Source organism: Amblyomma mixtum, chromosome 3 (assembly GCF_055824585.1).
Source record: "Amblyomma mixtum isolate Tamu chromosome 3, ASM5582458v1, whole genome shotgun sequence".
NCBI lineage: Eukaryota > Metazoa > Arthropoda > Arachnida > Ixodida > Ixodidae > Amblyomma > Amblyomma mixtum.
Window position 1 is genome coordinate 334316212 of NC_143014.1, and position 7884 is coordinate 334324095.

The following is a 7884-nucleotide window of genomic DNA, read 5'->3' on the forward strand; positions in this document are numbered from 1 at the left end:
AGGGTCTCTGTTTTGGAGCAGTCTTGAGTGACCGCGACTGTTCTCAACTTCCTTTTTTTGTGGTGTTGAATTTTTCAGAGAGCCTTTCTACTGTGGCTGCCCTTTTTGCTAGTGAGGAGTGAGGGCTTGTATGTAAACTGCAGTGGCATTGCTAAAAGCGAAGGCATTGATCAGTGCGGCACACTGGTAATGGAAGAATCTTAGGCAGATATTAGTCTTTGGGCAACAGTTCAGGTAATCCTGGGGCACGCTGTCCCATTTTGAATGTCCTGCAAGCATTCTAGTACAGATTTCCTGTTTTTAAAGTTCTTTTGTCTTTGCAGGTGGCATTGATATTTAGCAGCTTCAGACTGCGGTGCAGTTCTTGTGGTAGTGCTCCTTGCTTTGTTTTCATGGTGAAATTCTGTTAGCAGCATCCAGTTGTGGTTGTGAACCACACACGCTATGCACCAAGTGCAAAAGATGCATTTTCGCTCGCATCTATCGTCCTTCTGTTAGTTTAGGGCAGGCTTAGTGGGGCATTGATTTCAAGCAAGTCGCGAATAAACAAGGACTCTTGTGAAGCTGCGTAGAGTAGAGTAGCTTTGTATTCTTGCCCTTGCCAACGGCTTCATCTCCACTTGAAGCTTCCAGGTGCAAACTGCCAACTGTTCTGAAAGTTGACATTGCGATTACTATCACCGGCCTCGTTTTCTCATGTGTGAAAGATTTGCTGATTGCGTTTGTGTTTCTGGTGGACACTGCCTGCACCGCCCTCTATTCCGAAGACGGCAGGTGGCACCGGGGCATCATCCAGGCGCTGCAGGCGGGAAGTGTGACCGTGTTCTTTGTCGACTATGGCAACAGCGAGACTGTGGCGGACGCGTCGATCAAGCAGCTTCACGACAGTCTGGCCCTGGTGCCGTGCGAGGCCGTGGCGTGCCAACTGATCGGAGCTGTCCCCTTGGATACTCCGTCGGCCACTACCAAGCTCGACGACATGATTGCGGAGCAGGTGCCGTTCTGACTGTTGTCTCGGTTTTACGGTTGGCGAAAGCGCATTGGCTTGCTTTGCTTACGTTGGCTAATCCACACTTAGCCGTGATCCTCAGCACTTGCATATGGAATTCAGCACGTGCAGTTCTTATATCGGTAGATACTGGTTCCCTGGCACTTGGCGACTATGTTCATATTTTTTCGGCAGCAGAGAACGTACCTGTTGCTAAGAATGTTGGATTTCAATGTGAAGCATTATGCTTCCTACCACTCAGTTCAAGCTCGCGATGTCAGTAAGAAGAGGAATCGCATGATCACTGTTTGCTAATGAAAGGCAGTGTATCCTAGTGTCCGAGATCTGTATTGATATTGCCTTAACATTGCTACCGTTTGCTTGCAATGATGGCCAGTACTAACAGTACCTGTGCTTGTTGCACTTTATGGCCTTTTCTATCTAGTAAACGCGCTCGTCTGTCAATGCAGGTCAGCCTAATTGACCTGTAAAACGAGCCACTGAGTGCTTATGTAATTAATATCTTGAGGAAGTTTCTTATGGATGGCTTATAAAAAATTTTGCTGTAGAGAGCTTGCTTTTTAAAATGTATGCCATTGGTTTCTCTCGACATCAAGAAATGAGGTAATTTCCTAATCGCGAATCTCATTGCTTTCTCTGTGATTCACTGAATGAATTGAGTTGTGAATGTTCAAAATTAATCGAAACGAATTGAATTTTTGTTGGGAATTTTTCTAATAGTTATCAAATCATTGGCACGAAGTTCGAATAAGCCGCTCTGTATAGTGTTCTTCGACGCCGTACAATACGCTGCCATAACGTAGGCTTGCGCGAAATGCAGAGTTCGGTACTGTGAAGTGGCCCATTCGTGTGGCGTCATTCTTAACCCCCATATATGGCCTCTAACCTTAGTACTGGTACATGGCCCTAGTTTTTTCACTGTCGTCACCAATACCAGAGGTAGTTTTTTTACGCATGATAGGAAGGACAGAGTTAATGAATTCGTGTTCGGTGGCCCCGTAGTGCAGATCAGAGTCGAGTCTTTTGACAGCTATAGCTATATCTCCATATGTTGAAGCTCTGTACCACAGCGCCGCCAGTAGCGCTTAGCTCTTTCACATAGTTGCTCGGTTTGTACAAATATTCATGCTAGTTGCAGATGTTCATAAAAATGTTTGCTTCGGTTCTATCACTATTCGAATCCTGTACGATTGGGTATCAAAGCTGCACTGCAATTAAGCCTGGATGTAATTAACCTCCATATAGTGAATTTCTCAATATTGCGAAGTTTCTCAATTCCCCCAGTGCTGCCCCCTGTTGAAGCATGTGTATTTGCGGACTCCGTGTAACGAAGGCTTTGTACCGGTCAGCCGTAAGATGACGGACTCACGCTGACGACTATCAGTTAAGTAATGAGCTGCTACTGGAAATTTGGCTCAATTACCTGCAATTTTTATGAAATATTCTCTTATTTGTAATATTCGGTCTAATAGTAGAGTATTTGATATTAAATTGGAACGGAACATTTGGTATTCGAAATTTCGAAGTATACGTCACGAGCGAATAGCTTTTCTGGAACTCTGGCTTCATACTCCGGGATAGCAACACGGAATGCGCACCATTTCGCGCCACATGGCTGCGCTTCCTCGCGTATGCTGGAGCCAGTAATGGCCTTGCAATGGCCTTTTTTGTCATTTAATGGCCTTGTGGATTCAAAAAGTACACGATTTTTAAAATGCCTATTGTGCGGTTCAACCTTTTTGTGTACTAGAAGGATTTGAAATATTTACTTCGAAATTATTCGAAGAAATTTACGGTTTGATTCGTATTTTCTTCAAACCAAGAATCAGTCTTCGCACATCCCTACTGTCTAGTAGGGCAATAATAATAAGTTTTTTGATATGGCTATTTTCATTTTTTTGCAAGATTTAGAGCTTTATAATTATCATAAGAACTAATTTTGCCTCACAAAAATTAAGCAGCATTTTATTAAATCTGCACAAACAACTGCAGAAGCCTTCGAAGGTTTGTAATTTTGGTTGGAAAGTAATAAAAATTAAGCCTAAGAGAAGGAAGGGAAGGAAGGATAAGACCAGTGTTCCCCCTTAAAAGCTCTCGCAAAAACCTACATGCCAAATAGACTCATGTAAGTGCTGTACTTTTTTTATTGAATGGTTAGTTATGTTAGCTCAGCGCATGAGTTTGTCTCATCTTGTTCCGTCCCGTCCGTCAGCGCTGTTTTGCCATACCATTCAACATGAACCAACCAGCCCGACTCAGCCCTCTCCTTGACTTTTTTTATTATGGGTGTGAATGCTGAAGGTGCGGCCTTTGCACAATATTATATGGTAACATTGTGTAGGTGCACAGAGGCTTGCTTCACATAAATCAGCACGCAGATGTGTTTCTTGAAGATCTCACAACTGTCACTTTAGTAATGAATATTTTTTCTTAGACCCTCTCCCTCATTAAAACTTTCTGTCTGTGGAAACTTCCTTTTCTCTGTTTGGTACAGGTTGTGACCCTGAAGGTCAATCACAGCTCTGATCTTGACAAGGTTCATGACGTGGACGTTATCCTCTCCAACGGGGTGAACGTCCTGGACCAGTTCGTCAAGGAACAACTTGTGGCCTCAAACGGCTGGTCTGCAGCCGCCACAAATGTCAGAGCTGCATTTCTCTACTTCTCATCTGTACAACAAGCAATTAAGGGGAGATGTGGCGATCAGGTCGCAAAATTCGCCAAAAAAAAGATTCTTGAAGAGTACACTTTTTGGCATCTCCAACACTTTTTCTTTGTTGTACTGAAACATTTCGCCCTAAAATAAACTTTAAGCACTGCAAAGAAATATATGTGTCGGCATCTACACATAGACAGTGTGCGCTTGCTTAGAACTTTCGTGATTGTTTTCTCGAGAGTTTGTTTTAAGCTTAATACCTTGCTCGGGGTAAGCGTAGCACAGCAATGGGTGCATAGATTATTACCCTGTTTGTTTTGTTGTAATCACTGAAATGTGGTCTGCATTGAGAATGTCTCAGATGTACCATTTAGGCTCGCACTTTTTTAATACATTGTAATTAGAGCATGATACATTCTAAACATAAAGAGAAGGTGCATATTGTGTCCTGACTGTTATTGCTTCGCGTTGAACATACATTTTTTCGCGGCATGTCCTGTGGCAGCATTGCACTGGTTGGTATCGTGACTCGCGGTGGTGCAGACGTGACTAAAGCATGCCTCAGACACACTCTAACGCTGTCGCCTGCAAGTGGAGCGTAGGGAGCGGCAAAGTTCCCTGTTTTCAGATTTTTCAGACTGTTCGAATATTCGTACCATTTTGGGGGCCCCGTGGAGTCCGTCACCATTTCATTGCCTCACATGCGGGAGGCACAGGGTTCAACCCCTCTGTGCCGCCGTGCAACCACCTGTTTGCCATCTGGCGTAGGCTTTCCACTGGTGTGGTGCGGGGGTGTAAAAAATGCGTCTACCTGGCGGAGACCAAAACCTGTTGGCCGTGCCCTTTTTTTTCGCCCAGCTCTCCTTACCATTGAAACGACACCATCAGTGCTGCCATTTGGTTTTCCACATCCGGAGCACGTGGGTGGCTACCAGTACCCGACCCTGACGGAAGGTGTCCCAGTCCTCGTGGAGGTTTCCTGGGTGCTGAGCCCTGGCGAGGTCTATGTGAAGCTCGTTGAGATCAGCAGTGCCCTGGTCAGCCTCATGGAGGAATTGCAGATATGTTGACTTGCAAGGGTACAGTAGAATGTCGATGATATGAACCTCCCACAGGGTCTAAAGAAATATTTCAGTGAAACCTGGTTGATTCGGAGTCACTGGGACTGTGAAAAATCTAGAAATAACCAAAAACGGCAAAAAATGAAACTCAGACAAGAAATTTATTCGCGGGAACATGCTACCTTTATTGGAAGAACTGTGCAATTCTTATATTGGTGCCTTAAAATTAACCCTAAAATATAGCCTTTGCGAGCCAAAAAACAAAACGATGCTCCAAATACAAGTCGTTAAAATTCGCCCCCTCACTTTGTCCCTTTGGTGAACTTTGTTTTGTAGGTTCCCGCTGGATAGCATCACGCAGTGCGCGGCTGCAAGCAATGAGTGCGTGACGATGTGGCTGCGAGGACAGCAGTCCGCGCCCCTCGCCCTGCAACTGGTGGCTCCATCCCTGGGAAGAAAACAGCACCGCAGTCCAGCTGGTGCTCGCAGGCCACTTTGTCGACTTGGTGGTTGCCACGCTTACGGATGGCGGTGTACAACTTCGTAGAAAGCCTCCGCAGTGCTGTGTTTTTGCAGACTTTCTCTGCTAATTTAATCAGTGTATAAAATGCTCGCTGTACATTTAAATCGCCATCCTGAATTACATTTTCAATTAGTGCAATAATTGTTTTATAAGTACCACAAAACTGCTCAAATATTTGAGGGACTATTTGACTTGAAGGACTATGGACTATGGGGACTGTGAGGGACTATGGGTCTTGTAAAGAAAATGTTTATTATCAAAGATATCGTAATAAAATTGAGTATCGATATGTGTTTATTACACCTGTTTTCAAAAATATTATTTGTTTCAGTATGTATCTCAGTTCCCATGTTGTCGAGCATAATTCAAGCCTAATTATAATTAGCTCATTTCTTACGGGTAATTAGGACACTTTCCTTCAAAGTGTTTTGGGTTCGACTGAAAAGAAGCCGTAGCCAAAGGGGTTACCATGTGCAGACACCGTAATTATGCAGTATAGTTAGGTGACATTATGGTTCACAAAATTTGTAATTTTTGACTCAGCCAAAAAAAGAAATAGGATAGCTCCACAGCTTAGTTCTTTCTAAATTCGGTGTCATTATTAACTGAAATTTCACTATAAAACATAATAAAAACTTCCGTAAGGCTAATCCTGTTGGCAAAAAAAACATGAAGCTGAGAAAATCTCGTTTTAAGGGGGTCATCATCATCATCCGCCTGACTATGCCCACTGCAGGGCAAAGGCATAACCCGTGTCTCTCCTGGTCAGTAAGCGATCAGTAATCCTTGCATATTTTTCTTGCATTGTTCCTCTCACGCAGAGCCACTATGCCAGCCCTCACAGTGCAAGCAGCAATGATTTGCGACCAGGACAGGCCTGTGTGGCCCTGTACGCCGAAGATGGGAGCTGATATCGTGCACGTGTGACGCACGCCAACGGCGGCATGTTGGGCGTGCAGTACGTAGACTATGGCAACTGCGAGGAGGTTTCAGCCAGCTCCGTGCGGCCAGTGAGTGCATTGCCATGACATTTACAGCTCTGGCTGTATCAGCCTAGTCCCCTGCTTTGCGTCTCTTTACTCGGTCCAAATGCCCCATTTTTCTGTAAAATGACAACTGCATAGATGTAGCTGTAGGGGGACACGCCAAACAGCTGCTCTACCCTGAACTCCAGCCTCTGGCTGAGGCCAACTTGGGCAGTTGAACTCAAACCGCAAGACCCAGCCCAGACAGGTTGCCCTTACACGTGTTTACTCGCTCTGGATTCTGTTTTTTTTTATGACATGGCCTGGTTCTGCGCACGACGGCCATCACTGCTAGCAAGGAGTAGCCAGGCGTATCACCGCGAGGTTTGTTTTGATGTTTGTACTTTTTCTGTGAGTGCCAGTGATGCATTGTATAAATGTGGGCGCATCGCATGCAAATAAATCAGTTGAAGTACGGCGCTTTGTGGTGTGTGTCCTTTCTGCCAGTCCTCGTTTCGTTCTCGTGCACACGGAAATTTTGAGTTACTGAGCAGGCTGCGGAATATGCCGCACAGCTCACAGACACCACTTGGATAGAACGCTGCAACTCGGCTGCGCGTCAGATGAGCTGGAAGGGGTATTGGCGTCTCTTAGGCAGCCTTATGGACCCTTCTCAAACAAAAGGGGAGACGGAAAAACAGCTCCGGCGGGCTCTGCACTGCTACCAAGGTACGACGGTGCAACCTGCGGACACTTTTTGCGGCAGGTATCTCTGCGGCACAAATGAGCCGGTTCGGCCCCGGTACACGTGCTCCGGCAAGACAAATCGGTATTTATACGCCCCTTTTGCGTTTCATGACCTTCAGGCGGCCCTGGCTAAAATGCGCCGAGGTTGGGCATCGGGTACGGATCGCATAACATTGAAACTGTTCGCGAACCTCTGGGACTCTGCACACCTCCATTTGCTAGAATACATAAATCAGATCTGGGATGAGTGTCCACTCCCTCTCGAATGGAAAACATAGCTTTTAATGTTCATCCCCAAAGCAGGTAAAGCCGTGACTACGGACAACTTGAGACCCATCTCATTGACCTAGTGTGTGGGAAAGCTCATGGAGACGATGGTACGGGATTGCCTCTCACGATACATGGAGGGTAAGGGCCTCTTTGCAGGCACTATGCTCGGGTTCTGCCTGCACATGTCTGCACAGGACGTCCTACTCCAACTACACAGGGACACAATACGACCCACAGCCATGCAAGAAAACGACAAGACCATTCTTGCCCTCTATCTTAAGGGTGCGTTTGACAATGTTAAACATGGTACCATACTGTATAACTTGTACATCACTAACTGCGAGGCGAAGGTCTTCGCCTATGTCAGAGAATTCCTCTCAGCGCGTCAGGCACTCCTCCAGATCGAGGACGAGGAATACGGCCCGTACTCTATGGGTACACAAGGTACACCACAGGGGGCGGTGTTATCACCGCGCCTTTTCAACATCGCCATGATGCACGTGCCCGGCCAACTGGCTTAGGCGGAGGGCATAAAACACGCGCTCTATGCAGACGATATTACAATCTGGACCACCAAGGGGAGCCTTGAGGAGATGGAGGACCGCCTTCAGCAGGCCGCCTGCATAGTCAATGCATATGCTGCCAACTGTGGT

General features: G+C 46.0%; 1 long non-coding RNA gene across 1 annotated transcript; it reads left to right on the forward strand.

Annotated features, from left to right (window-relative positions):
- The first annotated feature begins 835 nt into the window (after nucleotides 1-835).
- On the forward strand, nucleotides 836-6168 carry LOC149356017 (uncharacterized). The gene is made up of 3 exons (XR_016289786.1): nucleotides 836-994; nucleotides 4524-4744; nucleotides 6071-6168. It is a non-coding gene; the product is annotated as an uncharacterized LOC149356017 (long non-coding RNA).
- Nucleotides 6169-7884: the final 1716 nt, after the last annotated feature.